Source organism: Pleurodeles waltl, chromosome 11, assembly GCF_031143425.1.
Source record: "Pleurodeles waltl isolate 20211129_DDA chromosome 11, aPleWal1.hap1.20221129, whole genome shotgun sequence".
NCBI lineage: Eukaryota > Metazoa > Chordata > Amphibia > Caudata > Salamandridae > Pleurodeles > Pleurodeles waltl.
The window spans coordinates 410,822,274-410,845,193 of NC_090450.1; the positions used below are offsets into that span (position 1 = coordinate 410,822,274).

At 44.1% G+C, this 22,920-nt stretch overlaps 1 protein-coding gene across 2 annotated transcripts in view; it reads right to left on the reverse strand.

Annotated features, from left to right (window-relative positions):
- Nucleotides 1-22,920, reverse strand: part of LOC138265744 (glypican-5-like) — a 1,691,495-nt gene that overhangs the window by 254,249 nt on the left and 1,414,326 nt on the right. The gene's annotated exons all lie outside the window — the stretch shown is intronic.

The following is a 22,920-nucleotide window of genomic DNA, read 5'->3' on the forward strand; positions in this document are numbered from 1 at the left end:
AATCGATAAAATAAAAGCAGAGACTCATGCGCATCCAGTGAAGCAACTTATACAGAAACTATGTAAAGACCTATGAACATGGCAAGAGTAGAATAATATGCACACATGCATATATATATATATATATATATATATATATATATATATATATATATGTGTGTGTGTGTGTGTGTATGTATATATATACATATATAATAATATAGATACACATATATACTGTAGGAGGCTGGCCTGGCTTGTAGTGGGTACCAGAGGTACTAACACCTTGTGCCAGGTCCAGTTATCCCTTATTAGTGTAGAAGAGGTGTTTCTAGCAGCTTAGACTGATAGAAGGTAGCTATGGCAAAGCAGTTTAGGCTGAACTAGGAGACATGTAAAGCTCCTACTATACCACTGGTGTCATATGCACAATATCATATGAAAACACAATACACAGAATTACTAAAAATAAAGGTACTTTATTTTTATGACAATATGCCAGAAGTATATCAGGGAGTACTCTCAGTATGAGGATAAGATATATACACAAGATATATGTACACAAACCAAAATTAGGTAAGTAATAGCAAGAAAAGTAATGCAAGCAGTGTAGAATTACAGTAGATTGCAATAGGAGCACATAGGTATAGGGGCAACACAAACCATATACTCCAAAAGTGGAATGCGAACAACGAATGGACCCCAAACCTATGTGAGCTAGTAAAGGGTCACTGGGACTGTCAGAAAACAGTGAGGGTTAGAAAAATAGCCCACCCCAAGACCCTGAAAAGTAGGTGTAAAGTGCACCTACTACCCCCAGAGAGCACAGAAGTCGTGATAGGGGGATTCTGCAGGAAGAACAAACACCAGCAATGCAACAACAGTGGATTTCCGGACCTGAGTACCTGTAAGACAAGGGGACCAAGTCCAATAGTCGCAACAGTGTCGAGAGTGGCCAGAAGCCCAGGAAATGTCAGCTGAGGGTGCAAGGAAGCTGCCACGAGATGAAAGAAGCTTGGAGTTCTGCAAGAAAGAAGAGAGCTAGGGACTTTTCCTTTGGAAAACGGATGTCCCACGTCGCGATGAAGCTTGCAGAGGTGATCCCACACAGAAAGACTGCAAACAAGCCTTGCTAGCTTCAAGGGTCGCGGTAGAGGTGTTTGGGTGCTGCTGTGGCCCAGGAGGGACCAGGATGTCGCCACTTGGAGGAGGCGACAGAGGGGGCACCCAGCAACTCAAGGAGCCCTCACAGAAGCAGGCAGCACCCGCAGAAGTACCTGAACAGGCACTTGGAAGAAGAGTGAAACGAAGTCCACGCAAAGTCACAAAAGGGAGTCCCACAACACCGGAGGACAACGCAGAAGGTTGTGCACTGCAGGCAGGAGTGTCAGGGACCCAGGCTTGGCTGTGCATGAATGAAATCCTGGAAGAGTGCACAGGAGCCAGAGCAGCTGCAAATCACTCGGTACCCAGCAATGCAGTCTAGCGTGGGGAGGCAAGAACTTACCCCCACCAAACTTGGACTGAAGAGTCACTGGACTGTGGGAGTCACTTGGACAGAGTTGCTGAGTTCCAGGGACCACGCTCGTCAGGATGAGAGGGGACCCAGAGGACCAGTGTTGCAGTCTTTTGGTGCCTGCGTTAGCAGGGGGAAGATTCCGTCGATCCACGGGAGATTTCTTTGGAGCTTCTGGTGCAGGGTGAAGGCAGGCTACCCCCAAAGCATGCACCACCTGGAAACAGTCGAGAAAGCCGGCAGGATGAGGCAATACATGGTTGCTAGTAGTCGTCTTTCTACTTTGTTGCGGTTTTGCAGGCGTCCTGAGCAGTCAGCGGTCGATCCTTTGGTAGAAGGTGAAGAGGGAGATGCAGAGGAACTCTGATGAGCTCTTGCATTCGTTATCTACAGAATTCCCCAAAGCAGAGACCCTAAATAGCCAGAAAAGGAGGTTTGGCTACCTAGGAAGGAGTATTGGCTACCAAGAGAGGTAAGAGCCTATCAGAAGGAGCCTCTGACGTCACCTGCTGGCACTGTCCACTCAGAGCAGTCCAGTGTGCCCCCAACACCTCTGTTTCCAAGATGGCAGAGGTCTGGGACACACTGGAGGAGCTCTGGGAACCTCCCCTGGGAGGTGCAGGTCAGGGGAGTGGTCACTCCCCTTTCCTTTGTCCAGTTTCGTGCCAGAGCAGGGCTGGGGGATCCCTGAACCGGTGTAGACTGGTTTATGCAGAGATGGGCACCATCTGTGCCCATCAAAGCATTTCCAGAAGCTGGGGGAGGCTACTCCTCCCCAGCCCTCACACTAATTTCCAAAGGGAGAGGGTGTTACACCCTCTCTCAGATGAAGTCCTTGTTCTGCCTTCCTGGGCCAGGGCTGCCTGGACCCCAGGAGGGCAGAAACCTATCTGAGGGGTTGACAGCAGCTGCAGTGGAGACCCCGGAAAGGCAGTTTGGCAGTACCCGGGTTCTGTGCTAGAGACCCGGGGCATCATGGAATTGTCCCCCCAATACCAGAATGGTATTGAGGTGACAATTCCATGATCTTAGACATATTACATGGCCATGTTCGGAGTTACCATTGTGACACTATACATAGGTAGTGACATATGTATAGTGCACGCGTGTAATGGTGTCCCCGCACTCACAAAGTCCGGGGAATTTGCCCTGAATGATGTGGGGGCACCTTGGCTATTGCCAGGATGACCACACACTAAGTAACTTTGCACCCAACCTTCACCAGGTGAAGGTTAGACATATAGGTGACTTATAAGTTACTTAAGTGCAGTGGTAAATGGCTGTGAAATAACGTGGACGTTATTTCACGCAGGCTGCACTGGCAGGCCTGTGTAAGAATTGTCAGAGCTCCCTATGGGTGGCAAAAGAAATGCTGCAGCCCATGCGGATCTCGTGGAACCCCAATGCCCTGGGTACCTCAGTACCATATACTAGGGAATTATATGGGTGAACTGTTATGCCAATGTGAATTGGTAAATTTAGTCACTAGCCTGTTAGTGACAAACTTGGAAAGCAGAGAGAGCATAACCACTGAGGTTCTGATTAGCAGAGCCTCAGTGAGACAGTTAGTCATCGTTGTTGAGCGAATGAAGGTTTGACGCCCGCTGGAGAGAGAGTTATATCTCGGGCTTGGCACTTGGCCAGTGGACGTTTTAGAGATGAGTCTGCAACCAGGGCACTGTCCCTTTCTCTCACCCTCATTCATTTTTTAATAGAAAATAATGCAACTAAGCTAGGCTTGTGCACAAGTGTAAATAAAGTCTGAAATGTCTGTTGTTCCTTAAAAGTCCTCCAATCGCACTGGAGCACTAAGCAGTGCAGAATATATTCCCTTCTATCCAGCTGAACTCCTGTCTCATAGCACCAAGCTTTATTGCACCCCTCGTTTGCTAATTTATTTAATTGCCTCCATGAAGATACTGGGCTTCTACTGCAAAAGTTGTTTTGTTTCTTAAGCCAGGGAAGACTATTGACATTAACAGATAAATGAAGTGATCATTCATACTCGCAAATAACAAATTTACTTTGCAAAACAACACCGATGCATTTCAATCCCAGTCTCTGGTTTGCTTTTGATACATTTCAATATAAACTCTCTTTTGAACTCTTGTGTCGCTCTGAGATGGAATCATATTCCTCTTGCCTACATTTGTTCTTACAAAGCAAGATCTGGGTAGAAGGCCCACTACTATAAAAAGCTGGTACAAGATACGGCGAAAACAAGCAAGATGCTACACTTAATAGCACATCGCAAACCACAAATATTTCAATGACTATTAAACAGTTACATTTAACTAAACTATTTTTAAAGGATCGACAAACAATTCTGTTGAGTTGCAATTGTGCCTAGAAGATAAAACTAAATTCAGCTCCTGATCACACGCCTGGATGGTGATTACAAACTATGATGCCCTGACACCAGCATTATATGTAGCTACTCCCTTCCCAGCACACATCAAGTGCAAACATATGACCTTGTGATTTGTCAAATTACCGGCACTGGCCACCCAACCAGCATGGAAACACACTGGTCCCACGGAATGTAGACTTTGCAAAGCAAAAAAGGAGGATGTTATCCATCTGGTCTTCATTTGCCCTAATATGCGCAAACTTTGTTTATCAATACGCAGATATGTTTTAATAAGAGTCACTCGAACATGCAGGGAAGCTGTAATTGCGAGTCTCAGCTAGACTGTAAACTTGTGAGATTTCTGACAATGGCTCCTAACCCAATTCCACCATCAAAGTAAACAGTACCATCGGATGAAGGGACGGATGCCAGGAATAGGAATGACTTCACAAGGTTGCAATTTTGCAATCAGAACATATGTTCAATCGGTCAGTCTATTAGGATGTTTTTCTGTTTTGCAATTCACATTTGCGTAAACATTGATTTGCACCAGATTTTTAGACCAATAAACTCGGTTTTAAAAGTCATTTTGCTAATGAAGATACAGTTCTGTGTTTACAAAGCATACTCTCACCTTTTTCCTTAACCTAACACTACATTTTGTAGTATGGAGTCATTGTAGTTGCAATATTGTTATGATTTTAATTCACTGAAACAATAAAGAATTGAATTGTTAAATGCTCTTGTCTACATTGTATCTAGAAAGATCTCCTGCATAGAGTCAGACTTTTTTTGGAAGTGATGTGTCTGTTTTGCATGGTGGCGTTATTTAGACAGTGTACACATTTGGGGGCCAGATGTATCAAATGATTTTGCACTCGCAAACTGCGAAATCGGCCGTTTGCGAGTGTAAAATCGTGGTCTGCAATGCATCAAAGGCATTCGCAGACCACAAATTGAAAATCGCAAACATTTCGATTTTCTGCGTTGCGACCTGGATTTTGCAAATCGCAATTTGCGATTCGCAAAATCCAGGTCGCAGGGCAATTCTGCAAAAAAACTCAAATTGTGATTTTTCGCAGAATGGTATTTTGCACATGCAAAATACCATTGTCTGCAACCAGGTGGTAACCTGGTGCAAAATGTAAAAATGCAGTAAAACTGCATTTTTAAATTTAATATGTAAAGCACACATGCCCTTTTGGCATGTGTGTACTTTACATGTAAAAAAAAACATTGGGGTGCAGGAGAGGGGGCCTAAGGCCCCCAGCACCCTGGCCTTTTGCATTTCCCAAATTGCGATTTCTGTTTCTGAAATCGCAATTTAGGAAATGCAAAAAATTCGTAGCTATGGGCCAAGAGGCCCATAGCTGCGAATGGGGCCAGTATCGCAATTTGCGATTCGGTAATTGCATTTGTGATTTTTAAGAAATCACAATTACCGATTCGCAAATGTGATACATGGCCCTTTGCGAGTCGGTAATTGCGTTTTCTTAAAAATCGCAATTACCGAATCGCAATGGGCCAGATTCATGCATCTGGACCTTAGTTCCCAAAATACAACTAAGCACATGGCATGTTTTTGTAATAGTTCAAAGCCAGAGTTGCATGTTGTTTGAACAGAATACCTGGGCTCAAATCCTGGCTTCTTTACGTGAAGAAAGTTGCCCTCACTGTCCCTATTTTTTGACTGCTAAATGTCGGAAACAGAGAAAAGCAACTCCGTTCAGAACGCATTGTGTACAAAAACAAAACATCCCTTGCATGTTGTTTGAAAGATTATCATGATGTTCCACACTTGATAATGTTGATCACTTACATAATGCACATCACTTGCTGATTTTCTTCCTTGCTCACTCATGGAAACACTGATAATGCGTTCTTGGAGAATATTATTCCTACTTGAATCGAGGTACGTTTTATTTTTCGAAAGTATTAATTTTAATAAATTACATTCGCTATATTAATATTATATAAAGAACTGTAGTAAAACCCTAACAAAGCTTAAAGAAATAGACAATGAGCTCAATGAAAATACTTTCCATGGTTCGGCTCTTATTTTGTTTCAAACAGTCTATTCCAGCCTGAATACTCACTCTGCTCTGTCTGGACTCTTAGCATGAATCTCACAACTCGCCCATCTTATTTTGGAAATAATGGCCGTTTCCTTTAACAAGATTGTCAGCCGCAAAAAGACATCGCTCAAAGATGGCCAAGAAAAACAGACGAGTTTTCCTATGTTGGAATGAACCAACGACTGGCATCTCCCAAAACAGTGCATCAGTCACTTACATAATTAGCCATGTTCTAGAACTCAGTAGGGTGACACAATTGACATATTCTGGCAGCAATGAAACTGAAGGGGTGGCTTAAACATGCAGCGCTTTTCACATGACAAATCCAGTAAGGGGTTTTGCAAAGCATTTAGCAGAAACCGTTTGTACAGCAAGAGAGATTGAGTAAACCATTAATTGCAGCAAAAGGTTTCTAGAAAAAAGTGTAAGTTAGTAAACCAGTAAATACAGAAAAGAGTTCCCGTCTTATCAGAAACACGAAACATAATCCCTTACATTTGTGTCCCACATGATCAGGAAAACGGGAATTGTGCGATCCTGCAGCTGTGACGTTTCACGCATAATTATCTATTTACCCATTTGCCACTTCATCCATTAATCCACTATGTGCTGTGCGTAATCTGCAGATTTTAACCAAGTTATTCTTTCTAGCTCATGAGGATCAAAAGTTAATAAAATTGCGCACCCTGTGCTGCTGCAGTGCATGGCCCAATGCAAAGGGGTTGTCTTTTAGTTGCTTGTGACTGTATGTTCATGTTAAACTGGTACTAAGGAGGCGAAGCCTTTGTCCTGACAGTGTTAACATGTGAAAGAATGACATGACTGTGCAGTATTACTGTCACAGAGTGTGCCGCAATAGGTTGCATATTTTACCTTTTTGCCGCATAATTTAGTCAACCCTGCCGCATAATGTGGTCCTCTTTTGTCGCATAATTCCAGAGGACTTGAACAGACAATGAGCACTGAGCAGTGTTGAGAAAGTGGACAGATTCACATTCCACATACCAGTTCTGTGTACCGCGCTGCTGGCTTCAGATATTTATTTAAAGTAAACTTCACCCAAGAGCCCAGAAATTAGCACAAAAAAAATATCTCGACCGAATACACTGTGCCAATACCAAATTTTGAAAGGAAAAGAGAATCCGCTTGTGGTGTAAAATTGTATTGAAATTATTTGCATTTTTCTCACAGTAGAAGCACCCCGAGCACAGATACCCAAGCGTTAAGGAGCACAAAAAATAGAAGAAACACTACTGACAGGAATGCAAAGTACGTGCCTGTACAAAGGACGCTCTTGTAATGCACATTATTCACAAAGATTACAAGGGTTTCTTTCATTAAGGAAGCATGAGACAATACTCAAACTCGCGTGTAAGGCACTCGTGAACGTTATTTTGCATTTGCAAGATTTTCTAAGAAATAGTTCATGAAATGATGTTTTTTTAATGACTAACATACGAAGGTAATGCAAATCGAAGTCAATGCTGTGAACAGTGAAAAAACAGAAGATATTATTTAGAGGTAAGGTAGAAAGGACCATCTTCTTTTATCGTTTACAAACTCCACACAAGGCAGCCCTTTCTCAAGAGATTTACTGATCTCATAAGCATTAGGGCAGCATCACATAAAGTGAGGACTGGACGTACTAATTTAAGGCATGATTTCAGCCACAGCTTCGGGGTGACTGGTCTTTAGGTCGAGCATAGAAGAGGCCAAGCGCTGCTTTTTGACCTGTTGTAATCTATTCTGTGGGATTTAAACACACCCATCTCACACCCATCATTTTGATTCGTTTCTGGGCTTGCCTTCCAACAATCGCTTGATGTCATTGGTAAATGCTTTACGTTTGTCCAGCCTCGAGGCTTGTTTGTTACGCCTTGAAGACTGATCCTATTACATGGACTATTGTGCGATTGCTGATAAACCTTCGGGAGGGCGAACTACTTATATCTTTTGAATCTCCCCTTGATGCTCCAGTGCGGCCATGGCGTTTTGACCGTGAAACGGTGCAAACTCAATCGTCAGTATTGGAGCACTCGTCACATTGTTCACATTGTTTCCTAATCAGAGTCATTTCAATTTTGCTTTTGTCTCTCCCCTTTGCGTTCCATGGCTTTCAAAAATCCCCTGTAACTGGTAAATGCTTTACCTAAATAAAACACAGAAATAATTCACTGCACTCGGGGAAACGTGCCCTATAATGCTTCGGAAGGATGCTTTTTATAAACATTTTTGTCCATAACTCAGCGTGTGGTAGTCCTAAGACAATGGGACCACCATCACAATGTTCAGCAGTACACACTCTTGCTACCCAGGTCATCTCTGGGTCCCCACACTAGGTTAATGGAGACTCCAAAATAATAACCCCTCCCACCATTCAGTGTCTTTTTAACCCTTCTCATGGTTGGAACTTTTGCTTTAAAAATGAGAATAGTTCTTGTTTTAAGGGCCTTGTTTAAAATATCATTACACTAGGCCTTCTAGCCTTTAAAATATATAATGCATTGGGCCCTTTAGGGACTACATATATGGCTGGACTGCATTAATTTCTGCTGTATTGTTTTCATGTGGTTATGCCCTCTAGGGTCTAACTATATGGCTACATGACCATGTTTCTTACAAATGCTAATTTTTGTGGTGTTCTCTAGGTGCTGTTCTGAGCATTACAGTCAACATACTACAATATTCGAGGCACTCGGAAACTAGCCCCATAATTCTTTGCAGGGCATTTTTTTATATAACATTTTTGCTCATTACTCAGCTTGTGGTGGTTCTAGGAGAATAGGACCACCATCAAAATGTTCACACAACATGCTCTTTCTGTCTAAATCATCTCTGGGTCCCCACACTAGATTAGAGGAGACCCCAAAATAATAACTCCTCCCACCATTCAATGTCTGTTTAATTTCTCTCATAGTTGGAACTTTTGTTTTGCAGCTGGGCATAGTTTGTGTTTTAAAGGCCTTGTTTGTAATGTCACTGTAGCAGGCCTGCTAGCCCCGAAAGTTTGTAATGCACTATGCCCTACAGTGGATAAATATATGGTTGCACTGTGTTACTTTCTGCCATTTTGTTTTTATGTGGTTATGTTCTCTAGGGGCTAACTATATGGGTACGTGACCATGTTTCTTGGAAATGCATTTTTTACTGTGGTGTTCTCTGTGGGCTGTTCTGAGCATTACAGTCAACATACTACAATATTCACTGCACTTAGAAACTCGCCTCATACTGCTTTGCAGGGCTTTCCCTTTACAAATCATTTTTACCCATAACTCCGTCTTTTGTAGTCCTAGGACAATGGGACCACCTTCAAAACGTTCACCACAATGTGCTAATTTTGTCTGGATCATCTCTGGGGCCCCACAGTAGATTAGTGGGGAACCCAAAATAATAATCCACCCCACCATCCAGTGTAATTCTATTCCTTTTTATGGCTGGAACTTTAGTTTTGTACCTGGGAGTAGTTTGTGTTTTAAGGGCCTTGTTTGAAAAAATGTTTCACTAGCCCTACTAGCCCTTTAGTTATATGCAGGACCACTGAAATTATGTGGCAGAAAGGACCAGAACATGCGTCAGGGCTGACCAATTTATGTGGCAAAACAATCCAGTTGTGCATTTACAGCACCAAGAGCATCAACTCAAGTCAATGCAAGACCTATTGCATTGCAAATGTTTGTTTCAATAGTGAAGAGGTGAACAGGGGTATTTTACCACCACTGATAGTGGTACATGGTTGTTTGTCACTGAAACCTTTAGCAAATGTGCTGCTTTAGGATAGAAATGTAGCAACATTTGTTCAATTTTCAAAAGTAATTACAAAATACAACAGAACAACACAATAGCATTGCACAAATCAAAATAACAGCACAACATAATGAAACAACCAAAAAGGAATGCAAAACAGCATATAGGAACACCACAACAATTAACAGGACCCAATAATGCAGCATAAAAATAAAACTACACAAAAACATAAAAATCACTACCCCGATAAAATGTTACACAATAGATATGCACAAAAAAGTGGGTCATACAATATATCCTCCACAAATCAGCTTTTGCTTTTAAAATACAATGGTAATGTGGCTTCCGCCCAGCACTGCCTTACTTAACACCAAGGACACGTTAAAACCAAATTATAAGTTATTTTGTGTTATGGAACAAAAAGTGTACATGCACATATCTAGAGGTTCACCAAGTTGTAGTTTTTCTACCACAACGTTCGATAAGTTTCATTGAAAACGTTTCGCGCTGCACATTGTTCGAGAAGGTTGTGAAGTTTAAAGTAAATAAAAAAGTATTACACAAGTGTGTTTTTATGGAGGATATTGCTTCAAAATCCCATCTTAGAGGCAGAAACCTGTTGTACTAAAATACTTTTGTAGAAATTTTGACTCACAGGCTAAGTTTAGAGAAGGTTACAGATCTGTGCAACTTTTACAACCTGAGAAGTTTGGAAACTTTGCAAACCCTTGTGACACACTTGTAATTTTCACACAGGAGTGCTGAGAGGTCAACTACCACTACTTTGAGTCGCATATAATTCACTGACCACCCGCCTAGCTTGGGTCGAATAGGTCTTGATGATCTAGTTAGCAATTAGCATTCGGAAGTAGCACAAAATGATGGGTGAAATTCTTGAGTTCATCACGGCCTCTATTTATTACTCTGTTTGCATTTCATCATATTACACTTTAATCACTGTATCACTATAGATATGGACCAGCCATGTGCAAATCAATCTTGGTGCTTCCACACAAAGGATAAACCAACCTGAGCTGCTAGGTTATGTCCTATCTGCAAGGGAAAACAGGCAACCTCAGAGAAGTTTCAGCCCTGCTGGACCTCACTGGCAAAACTCAGCTTGGTGTGACTGCACAGAAACTGCAGAACCATGTCTGAGCATGTCGTCACATTTAGGGCAATTTGCTGAGAGAAGCAAAAAGTGGTGGATAGAATGGTGAAATTAACGGTAGCTGCTGTAAATACTTGGGGCTACATAGTACTTCATTGTTTTTTTGCTCACATTATCTCTGCAGAAAGGGGCCAAACATAAGTGAATCTTTCTTGGTCCTGCCTCAGTCTGAGGCTGCTTGAGTCACCAATCGGTGAAAACATGCTGTAGCAATTCGGGCTGGACTGCCCCTTTTGATGCAGACCCAAGACCGACATGCATAATATAGTTCCTTGAACTCATAAAATGTGGAGTGTTTCAGATTAAGTTAATTATTTAGATCCTTCTCTTTTGTGTTGTGTGAGCGAGTCCCTTTAAATGGGAGGAGTATGTCCAGATGTGGGTTCTCAGCTCAGTGTGCAATAAAACTGAAGCTGCCCCTCGCCGATGAAGCCGTAACAAGGCTGAAATTGGTCTGAGTTTGCTTGTGTTTCTGTTTACATGGCACATGGCCTAGCAGTTCGTAAATTTGGAGAAGGCCAAGACCTATTTGTTGACCTCTGTATCAACAGAGTAGCTAGAAATGAATGTGGTGGAATGCTCCTAAGTTACTAGTAGTGAGCTAGATTAATTCCAGAATTTAGGTGTATAATTTTTCCTAGCTCCTTGAAATGCCTACACAACATGATGCTGATGGTAAAGATGTACTGAAGAGGTGGATATAAGTGCAGATGTGTTCTAGATAACGCATGCAGTATACATCCATTCCATAAAGCACCTTACAACCTCTGGCAAGCCGCAGTGGTAGTCTTCAACCCAAAGGGTTGGCTTGTAATTTAATAGTGCACTCAACGGTATCACGGTGATCCTTTTGGTAGGCAATTAGCATAGAGCCTATTTGTGAAGATAAATGTATTTGTGGACCTTATGGACACTACACTTGCAATAATCACATCATTTTTAAGGAAGTGCTGTACCTCTGCATTAGTGACACTGCTGATGCCATGGCATTCCAGACACAGAACAACAGTACGAGCTTTGGCATCTGGCAACAGCGTCACTCTGAGGACTTTGATATTTCTTTTTCCGATTTAAATAATACAAAATGCAGATATAAAAAATAAAAAAAAAGACACAGTACTATTTGTTTTAATCCCCACATATAATATAACAAAAACGGGAAAATAAAAAGAGGAAGGGCGAAAAAGACAGCCAAACAAAAACCTAAATTTATATCAATTTTCGGGAGAAAAAGAAAGGGCTATATATATGTATATGTATGCATGCAGGATTTCTACAGCAGAAAGTTTGCTGAAGGATAAGATATCACGTCTAGAGATAATGACTAAGATGTATACACTTCTTTTATTGACTGAGTAGTCCTTTAGGGCCAGATTTAAGAAAAGTAGCGCTGCACCCAGTGCAGCCCCACTTTTCTTGCCCCTCTTAGTGTCCCCCCACCGCCAGCATGTGTGCGCCGTATTTAAAATATGGCTCACCAGGACTCATGATCGGGGGCAATAGCATCAACATTTTTGACGGTATTGATTGACTGTTCAAGGTTAAGACCAAAATGTTGGTGCTAACCCTGAACAATACATAGGGGTCAATTGTAACCAATTGTGTGCTCCCTTTGAATGCCCCTTTGAATGCCTGCTCTGAGCAGGCGTTAAAACGCCAGAAAAATAACGCAACAAAACCTCTCAGATTTATTTGCGTCATTTTCTTGGTCCCCCTAAAAGGGGAACTCCCCTCTTGCATACATTATGCCTGGCGCACGCCTAATGTGGCACATGGTGTTACAAAGTGGTGCAATGCATGTATTGCTCCACTTTGCAAATATGGCACTGTGTTTTTGGCCATCTACAACACATTAGCGTAAAAAAATAAGGCTAATGTGTCGTTAGATGGCACGAGGCTCTCTTAAATCTGGGCCTTAGTTTCTGAGACTTTCCAGGGCAAAGAAGTGTAATATTAATTAAAACCATTGTTCTCTCGTTGGTGATCATTCCAAGCTCCCAAGCTCAGCAATGGTAAACCTCGATTTTGTTTTCACTCAGTACTCAAACTGGTTATGAACGATTTAGAAAAGGGATGAAATTACACCCCGTTAGACATATTCATGTCCCCAGCTTTCATTGAAGAGGGATTTAGAAGCACCTGGACACTTCTTTCTGAGGTTTAGTGTACCTTATAAATACCCCATTCATTAATTTATTCATTCATGCATTCATTCATTCATTCATTCATTTAATATGAACATTAGTTACGTTGCCCAGTTTAGTAAATTGAAGTCTCAGTAAACTTTAAGAACTTGGCAGCTGGACATATCCGACCCAACCCTTTGTGAGAACACCACAGGCACATTTACTTATCACCCCCCCTACATTCAGAGACATTTGTGAATTCGTGAATTCCACTGTTTACTAACTTTGTCAGTAAGTGGCTCTAAAACAGCAATAATGTATTTATCTGCATGAAGCCTTTTAAGGTTGGCATTTGAAATTCTCTGTAGACGTCCTGCTAGATGCTTGTTTATGATCTGCGAGTTTTAAGTTCAAAGTTCGTAAAAACGAAGGGTGATTAAATTTAAGGGGGGGATTCCATTGAGTGTCACCTCTTGTGAAAACCATGTACTCGAATGTAGGAGTTGGCTTCCCTTCTACTTCTGAATTCATTTAATTTCCCGTTGTCCCAATGCAGTCTTAAAATACTAGCAGAGACTGTGAAGCCTCAGGTCTCCTAGTTTTGGTTTCAGACTCAGTCACTTGCTGACCGTCCAGGGTTTTGAGGTTTCTAAATGTTAAGCAACACCAGCACTGTTTAGGACCTGAATGGTCTGTGTAAAGAGGGGGCCCTGCCCTAAGGCCACTCACACTGCCCTAGAATGACCATGTTTTGGTCATGTGCTTATGCCCAGCCTACATATTTCTTTTTCTAAGGAGTCTACCTAAGGCATTCAGGTTAAGGGCATCTTCCTTATTGATGCATGATAGGGCCTGTTAGGGTGTAGGGCCTGAACCTCTGCCCAGTTTATCCCATTGATCTTTCTTTGACCCATGTTTCTGCTCCTCCTTCTCTTATTCTATAGCCTTAATGCATTCATTTGAGAGAATTGCTCATTCTTGCCCTTTGCCCTGGTTCCTTAACGTTACCCAAGTGGATGGGTTTTCCTATCAATGGAGACCCATATATGTGTGATGCCTGTTGATTCTTTGTGTTGGTACTCTGCCACTCATTGTTCCTTGTGACTCCTATGTAGACTCCTAAAGCCATTTATTATAGCTGGCTGCATAATGATTGCTCCTTTGCAGCTGCTGGATATGCTATATTATGGGTTGCTTTGTACACCTTCAGGGAGGAATCCTCAGAACAAGTATCATGGCTGGTTGCATAACTTCATTCTTATGGCTTGTTACTGGTGACTGATTGCCTTGCCTTTGGGTTTAGCTTTCTGCTTGCATTCATGAGCCCTTACACCTAGTGGTTATGAGCTGGTGTGCTTGGATTGCTTATCCATCCTTATTTCTTCAAAGAGACTGTGTTTGAATCCCTTTCAAGCATGCGTTACTGGGCCCAACAGTGGTGGCTAAGGCATCAGCTCCTGATGTCCTGGGGCCAGACCTACTAAGGATCCTGCTCAACCTTTGCACCTGACTGTCATTTAGGTAGCATTGGAAAAGCAGTCACAGATCCTTTGGGAGAAAGCAGAGATATAGATCATGGCTCATAGCTCAATATGCAAGGAGCTCAAGCAATAAATCAATAGCCAGTTAAATTTTTTATAAATATAAAAAGAAGTATTTTAATTCTAATTCTACAAAATGCAAAGGTAACCAACATTCAAAAGCAATAATACATTCCTCCTTGAGGTCAGGGCTCTACTAGTTGCCAGGATACTCTCTGTCCCACTAACTTTAGTGCAGTGGGTTAGATGTTATTCCATATTCACAGATGGACACATATAGGAAATGTAAACTATTAGGCCGTACTCAAGAGTTCTCCCCTTGGACTTCATTCAGAAGTTCAGTAACAAGAGTCCACGTTGTAGCAGTACCGATCGCAGTATGTCCCCTAAGCCCCAAAGTCCAGTTTATGGCCTACCCGCTCTGGTTGTATGGACCCCCTCAGTGGTGCAGTGAAGTCCTGCTCCAGATCCGCAAAGTCTAGCTGTGCACATACACAAGCAGCAACACCCGAGAGGTGCAGGCTCTCTCCTCCAAGGCACGCTACCAACTCGTTCTAGCATTTTGCATTGGCCCAGCTCCAGTGATTGCACTGTAAGTCACACTTCCCTTTGCCAGGGTATGGAGTTTGAGCTCCTTGCTCCAAAGTGGTTCCAGCAATGCTGTTTGCTCCTCGAACTTCCCTAGGTGCAGTTTTCAGTAAATGGGCTGGGCCTGCTTTGGTCACAGGAGCAGTTTTTCAGTTCCAGGTGACAGCTTGAACTCTGGCCTCAATCTCCAGCAGCCTCTCCTGGCATACAGGGTCATATCCAAGGCACTTACATGTCCAGTCTCGCTGACTTGGCATTGATGTCATGGTGGGCCCCTATCTGCCTCAGGGGGCCACCCACCCCAAAGTTGTGCAGCCCTGGCGCCCTCCATACAACCTTTGCTCCTTGGTACAGTCATGGCAGCCACTCTAGGACATGAAGGTCACCAAATCAATCCATCACACGAGGTATGGCCTAATTAGTGCAAGAGTGGAGTCCCCACAATACAGCTCCACCCCGGACCTAGACTAGCTCCTTCTAATGCTCTCCTCTTCCTGAGACGGCACACTGGTCTTGGTGAGCAGGCAGGTGCTGGTGCTTCAGGCTCCAGGGGAGGTGGTCATGCTTTGTGCCACTGCAAGCATAATTGCATGGAGCATACACATTCAGTCTGCACACACTATTCTGTACTTCAGTCTATCTGTATTACACCAGAGTGTGTTATTTTAAAAACATGCACTTCCAGTATACAAACATTTGCCATGTGCATACTGTACCACACTTCACCCCTTGTGTAGTGTACTTCTTGCGAGCACACACGCACTCAGCACGTTTCCATCATACATTCCCTTCCACATCTACTTAATGTATGCCAGGGATGAGTTAAGCACCCAGCAGCAAAACTTTTAAAGCAGGTGAGTGAGTCTGTAGGCTCACTCCAGTGACAGGGTAAAAAGGTCCTGTTCACTACTACTGACTACTACACAGTATACTACCACAACCGCACTTGTGCTGCTTAAATCCTGGTGAAGGCTGTAGCCTTCCACCAGTATGAGGGCAGCACTTTGGGTGCTCCTCCCGATCCAACAAGACCGCAATCCATCAGACAGGCATATGTCATAGCGTACATGCATGATCCATGTTTGCCTAATGCAAAACAAATTAGCAATAGGGATCCAGACAACAGTACAGCTGGGCAAACAGTACAGGGATCCATACCTCTTACCATGCATATGACTTTTCCCTCCCAACAGAGTGGACCCCAGGAGTATCTTGCAGTAAGCAAGTGTAAAAGAGGCGTGAATGGTGTAGCACTTATTTTTATTCTGCATACCTACCAGCACCTGTGATTTAAGCTGAAACCTCAATTGGCCTTTCCCTCCACCTCGACCCACGGAATGGAGAAGGACAACCCACCTTATCCAAAGACTGTTGCCTGTGTGATGATAGTACATGCATCAGTTTGGTGAATTCACTCTCACTGTAGTTGAGTACAGAGCAGCACATTCAGGATTCTCCTGTGCTTTTCAGCCTCAATCCTACATATAGGGGGTAGTAGCACTAGTGCTCAGGGAGTTTTCTCCTAGTGGTTCATGGACATTTAACATTTTTCTCTCCTTGATGGTGGTGCTTGGCAGGACAAACCAGTTGTGGTAACCCTCACCTAAACAGGGTGTGGCTCTGCCACTTTGACCAGGTGTTCCTGTGACAGACTGTGACGGAGTCAATGGTTTCCGCTGGCTGAATAGGGTGAGGTGCCTCCCGTGGAAACCCAGCAGTTTCCCCACCTATAATTGGGGCATGCGTATTCATGTGTTCAGCAGGGGCTGGGCACCTCTAATTTATGGTGGTGTACCAATTCCAATAACTCTTAATAATCCCGAAGAATTACTACATTTTAGCTTAAAATCCTCCACATCTATGGAAGTTAAAGGGAAATTTAAATTCCCCAAATTTTTCTGAATCTCTCTATTTCCCCAGATGTTGGCAAATCATGTGTTTCAAATGGTTGTTAGATTACTCCTCCTAAACCTTTTGTTGCAGGATGTAAACAAGTACAAGTTTCTATCCCACATCACACATAGATTTCATGGGCAGACATTAAGTGATCCTCATCGGCTGCACACAATTTTATGTTTAAAACGTATTTTCATGATATCAATGTTAAAAAAAAATGTAGTCCAAAATACCAAAATACTAAATATATTTGTGCGTACCGATTTTGAGTAATAGCCTTTATGGTATTTCTTTCTACAATCTTACATTTTTTTCCACTGATTCCAGAGTGTGAATGTATGCTGTGTGTAGGGGGAAATCGCCCTCCTCCTGACAAACATCCTAATTCTTTATACACAACATTCCTCTACTGAAACCGCACGAGAAACCCGCATGAGTACCCTTCCATCTGTCCCCTCTCTGCTACAGTCAAGAGAAATAATGGTTCTAAAATGTCATAAAGAATGGAAAGTGATATCAATTCACTACCATGGCTGTTTGCAAGTACTGTGGGCTTTTCCAAATCCAAATCGATTTATAGAGCACAACTTATCACCCCGTGGGGTATCCAGGCACTGGGAGATGTGGCTGTGAGCTGGTTAGGTTATTCCTCAATAGCTATGTCTTGAGCGTCTTTCTGTATCTGGCGAGGGTGGGAGTGGTTCGTAGATAGATGGGGTTTTGGTATTTTTTGTGAATTCCTAGCCTTTTCAGGACAATCCAAAGAGACTGGTGTTAGATTTTGAAATTTTATTTTAGTGCTTGTTAATGTCTTCAACAGCAAAATAAAAAAGCAATTAATATTATGCGTTCTTTTATTTGCCCCCCATACAATTTGGTATGCTATGTTACCTAACATTTACATAGAGTACAAATGCCACTATTTTGGCATCTTGGGGTTAAACAGTCTGGAGCGATTGCACGAATACCTTTATGTCTGATTGAAGAATGTATGTTTGTCCTCTGTCCTGTATGGGAAGAGCTGGATGTATGTGTGAGGACCTGGCACATAGTCTGGTTGTGTCAGGCCAAACATGCAGCTTATGGGGTGCATGCAAATGTGTGTAGGGCCGGTGAGAAGGAAGGAAAGGCAAGGAATCAAACTTTCTATACAACCTCCCTCAGGAAGCTAAAGCATAGCATTAACGGATTGTACAGGAGGCGTTTCGCCCGACCTCAAAGGCACTGCCTTTAACATAATGCTGATTCTATTACTTGAAGATGTGAATGGATCAAAGACCAAAAAAGTGGTATGAGTCCACTAGTAGTGGTACCAGGTATGCCTAAACTGCCCACAATGCCTTACTAAAAGCTTGACATAAGAGGCAGATCAGTACTCCTTTTAATCCTACACTTGAACAGTAGAAATGTTCTCACTGCAGCTACTCTGTTTTTTCACGAACCATACCCTCTGGAAGACCTTTTATTAAAGCATTCTCACTGGAAGATCTTTCACTGAAATATACTCACTGGAAGACCTCTCACTAAGCAAGCCCTCTGGAATGCCTTTCACTCTAGCATACTCACAAGAAAACCATTCACTGAGGCATGTCCACTCAGAGACTTTTCACTACAGTATATTTACTGGGAGACCTTTCAATAAAACATACTCGTGGAAGCCCTTTCACTGATGCATGCTCACTGGAAAACCTTTCCCTAAGCACAATCACTTGAAAACCTTTCAATAAAGCAAACTCACTGATATGTGACAGGGTCCAAAAATTAGCTCCCAGGATGGTACTGCTAAAACCAGTGTTGTGCAACTAAAATATGAAAGTGCATTGGGAAGTAAGACTATTTTTAGGGTTTAGGGATGGATGAGGGTATTGGGTAGTAAGGGTGTTCTTAGCATTTAGGGTGGGTACGGGTTTTTGGGTGGTACCCTTACCACTCAATAAGCTTACCCAACATTAAACCCTGAAATCATCCTTAGCACCGAAAGCCCTTAACCACCCTAAACCCACAGAGAACATATTTTCACTGAATGAACAAAGGTTACAGAAACATTATAGTTAGGTTCACATGTTATGACACAAAACTATAGAAATTCAACAGATATAGTTATACTTGTGTTAAGAAACTGTAACTCATGGCTTAAAGTTACTTTTCGGCACGATTTACAGTTTCTTCAGATAAGTAAAGCTATAACTGCTGAAATTCTATGGTTTTGTGTGTGTAAAATGTGAACCCAACTATAATGTCCTGTAACTTTTTTTTTTTCTTCAAATTCTATTTCCTAAGTATAACGCACTGTAACCTTTTTAATTTTCAGTGAATTCCTATGTTTTTTCAACATACAGTAATATTTAATTGCCATATGTTAATCCAACTGATGCTGTGCCATGAGCAGTGGGTATTTGACTGCAGGGCCTGGTCTGTGGTGCGAGGTTCTGTGGCTAATCCCATGCATGCAGCCCACCCCACGCCACGCAGGGTCGAAGGCCATAGACCCTGTGGCCAATCACCCAAAGGCAGCCAACCTGGAAGGGGGTTCACAAAGCCCCCTCCCCTGGCGCCCACCACATCATTTTTTGGGGAGGGGATATGTAGCCCCTCTTCCCAGGCTGATTTTGGCCCCAGAGATCCCATCTCCCAAGAATCAGAAATATTGGGACTGTGGAGGGTGGCTGCAGACCTATCCCAGGGACCCCACCTCTCTGGGGCCAGCCTTTTTAACAAGGGGAAAGGGGCATGCGGTCCCCTTACCCAGGCCTACATTGGCCAAGGGGACCCCATCACCCAATGCTGCCAGGCACTGTGGCCAAACTTTCTAAGGCAGGCAACCTGTGCCCCCCCTCCCCTGGCCAATTTCAGGCTTAAGGACCCCATCTCCCGGCCACATTAAGAACTGGGAAGGAGGCAAGCAGCCCCCCTTCCTGGGCCAATATTGGCCCCCGCAAACCCATCCCCTAGGGCCTGGCCAAAGTGTGGGTGCCCTGGAGCCCACCAAGGGCATCCACTTCCTCTTTGTTGGGGGCAAGGGGGGGGGCAAATGCCTCCGTGGGCGCAGCCTGCTGCCCCCCTTCATCTGGAGCTGGCACTGCTCCAGCCCGCAGGGAACAGCAAAACATGCTTCCAGGGCAGCGAAACAGATGAAAAATCCACTTCCAGTGGCAGGTGCATTTTTCCTGCTCCCGTCAGCTGGGAGAGGACTTAGGGGGTCATTCTAACCCTGGCGGTCGGCGACCACCAGGGCTAAAATGACGGAAGCACCGCCAACAGGCTGGCGGTGCTTCCTTGCCCATTCTGACCGCAGCGGTAAAGCCGCGGTCAGAAAAGGGCAACTGGCGGTTTCCCGCCGGTTTACCCCTGGCCCAGGGAATCCTCCATGGCGGCGCTGCTTGCAGCGCCGCCATGGGGATTCCGACCCCCTTACCGCCATCCTGTTCCTGGCGGTTTTCACCGCCAGGAACTGGATGGCGGTAACGGGTGTTGTGGGGCCCCTGGGGGCCCCTGCAGTGCCCATGCCACTGGCATGGGCACTGCAGGGGCCCCCTAACAGGGCCCCACTAAGATTTTCAGTGTCTGCAAAGCAGACACTGAAAATCGCGACGGGTGCCACTGCACTTGTCGCACCCCTTCGACTCCGCCGCCTCCATTCGGAGCCGGCATCCTCGTAGAAGGGGGTTTCCCGCTGGGCCGGCGGGCGACCTTCTGGCGGTCGCCCGCCGGCCCAGCTGGAAAGCTAGAATGGCCGCCGCAGTCTTTTGACCGCGGTGCGGTCATTCGGCGGTTCCCGCTTGGCGGGCGGCGACCGCCGCCCGCCAATGTAGGAATGACCCCCTTAGTGTTTGCTTTCCCTTGGTGGAAGTTTTAAAATTTCTCTCGCCAAGCAAGATCAAACACAGGTTTCCCTGGTCGCCGCACCAGTGCGGGCAGAGAATCTGCTATGTGCTGGGGGTGGGTACCCTAAGACATGGCTGGAGCCAGCCCAGAGGGATGGAGTTCCCAGGGCCATTAATGGCTCCAGGAGGGGGGTCACGTGGTCCCTCCTTGCATATTTTTGGCATGGTTAGGCCCTACAGGGGGCGTTCCCCAGGAGCAAAATAGTCCCGGAAGGGGAACCACGTGGCCCTCCCTCCCCTTCAAAATACTGACCCTGCCCTTGGGACGTGGCGGAGGGAGGGCTGCACGCACCCCCCTCCAAATTCTTATTCAAAATTCCCACGGGACAAGGGCCATCTGGGGTCAATTAGAAAACAAGTGTGGGAGGCTGTGATTTTGAAAAATATTTTTACATTTTTTCCATGGTTTTGTGGATCCTCTGCGAATTTGCAGCAAAAACTTTTTGAAAAGGTGGGATTAACCACTAGGCCTAGAGTGTCACCCCACCCCATTCTTTGTTGCTGTTTTTGTGGAACAAGTCCGAACATTGCTCCCAGGACTTCCTGGTCGAAGTGCTGGCAGGCAATCAGATCTCACCATGACCCTCTGTGTCACTATATATACACTATAGATATAGATATATATAAAACTCTTTTTACTTTAAAAACTACAAAACTACTGAATGGACTAAAACCAAATTACAAAAATAACTCTTTCTGGACCAAGATCTAGCTGTCTGCCAAATTTGGTGCAATTCCCTTGAGCAATTGAGCACACGTTTTGTGACCCCCTTTTTATATGTATATATATATATATATATATATATATATATATATATATATATATATATATATATATATATATCTGTGTGCATGTGAATATACGAAACTATAACTAGCGCCCTAAGGTACATATAACCTGCGCCCCTGCCATGCAAAGTTTTCTCAGTTTTCTCATCAATAAAGCTCATCAATAATTTTATTGGACATCTTACAGTGATACTATCAATGTTGTTATAGAAGAGGTTGTGACTTATGTGGGATAATTAGCAGTACTTGGTGAGGTCGCAAGTTATAGTTACCTTCACTTTTAGTGAATTTCAAATTTTATTTCCTAACTATAACGTCTTAGTAACCTTTGTTGTCTTCAGTGGATTTCTATGGTTTTTAATGCTATTTCCTAACTATAACATCCCCCATAACCTTTGTTGTTTTTTCAGTGAATTTCTAGTTTTTTTTCAAGTAAAGTAATATTTAATCAACGTACGAGAATCCAATTGCCACTGACCATGGCCTTAGGGCATGCGTGATGGAAGGGTTGGCTGCAGAGTCTGGCTTGCGGCCTGGCCCTTTGGCCAATCTCCCACATGTCCCCAACCCTACGTTGCACATGGTTCTGCCTGGCGGGAGGTTGGCAACAGGGCCTTGCCTGGCCTGCTACCAGCTGTGGCCATCTCCCCAAAGGCAACCAACCCATGGGCCTTCTCCTGGGGGCTGCTTTAGGCATGAGGACCCCATTTCCCTCAGGGCCAGGTGCATTTTTTAGGGAGAGGGGACATAGGGCCCCACTCTCTAGGCTTCCTTTGTCCCTGGGACCCATCTCCTGTGGCCTGGCACATTTTGTGTGGTTGGTGGCATGTGCCCCCCTCCCTCAGCTGATTTTGAACCTGGGTACCTCATCCCCTGGGTATTGTTTTGTGGGTGGGGGTACATGGCCTTCATCTGCAGCCTGTTTTTGTTATGTGGGAGGTGGGCATGCAGCACCCGTCCGTGGACCAATTTTGGCCCTGGGGCCTCATCTCCCTGCATCCAGCCATATTATAAAGGAAAAGAGGGGCACGCAACCCCCCTCCTGAGGCCAATTTCAATCCCGGGGTCCCCATCCTCCAGGCCCAGCACCTTTTGAAATGTGGAGGAGTCAAGCACCCTCCCTCCCCGGGCCAATATCGGCACCCAACCATAACCTGGTTGGGGGCCTTGGGGGAGCCTCAAGGCCCTCGTAGACCCAGCCAGCTCCCACCATTCAGCAGGAGAGGGCATTTCTCTTGCCCACACGGAGCTGATAAAAATG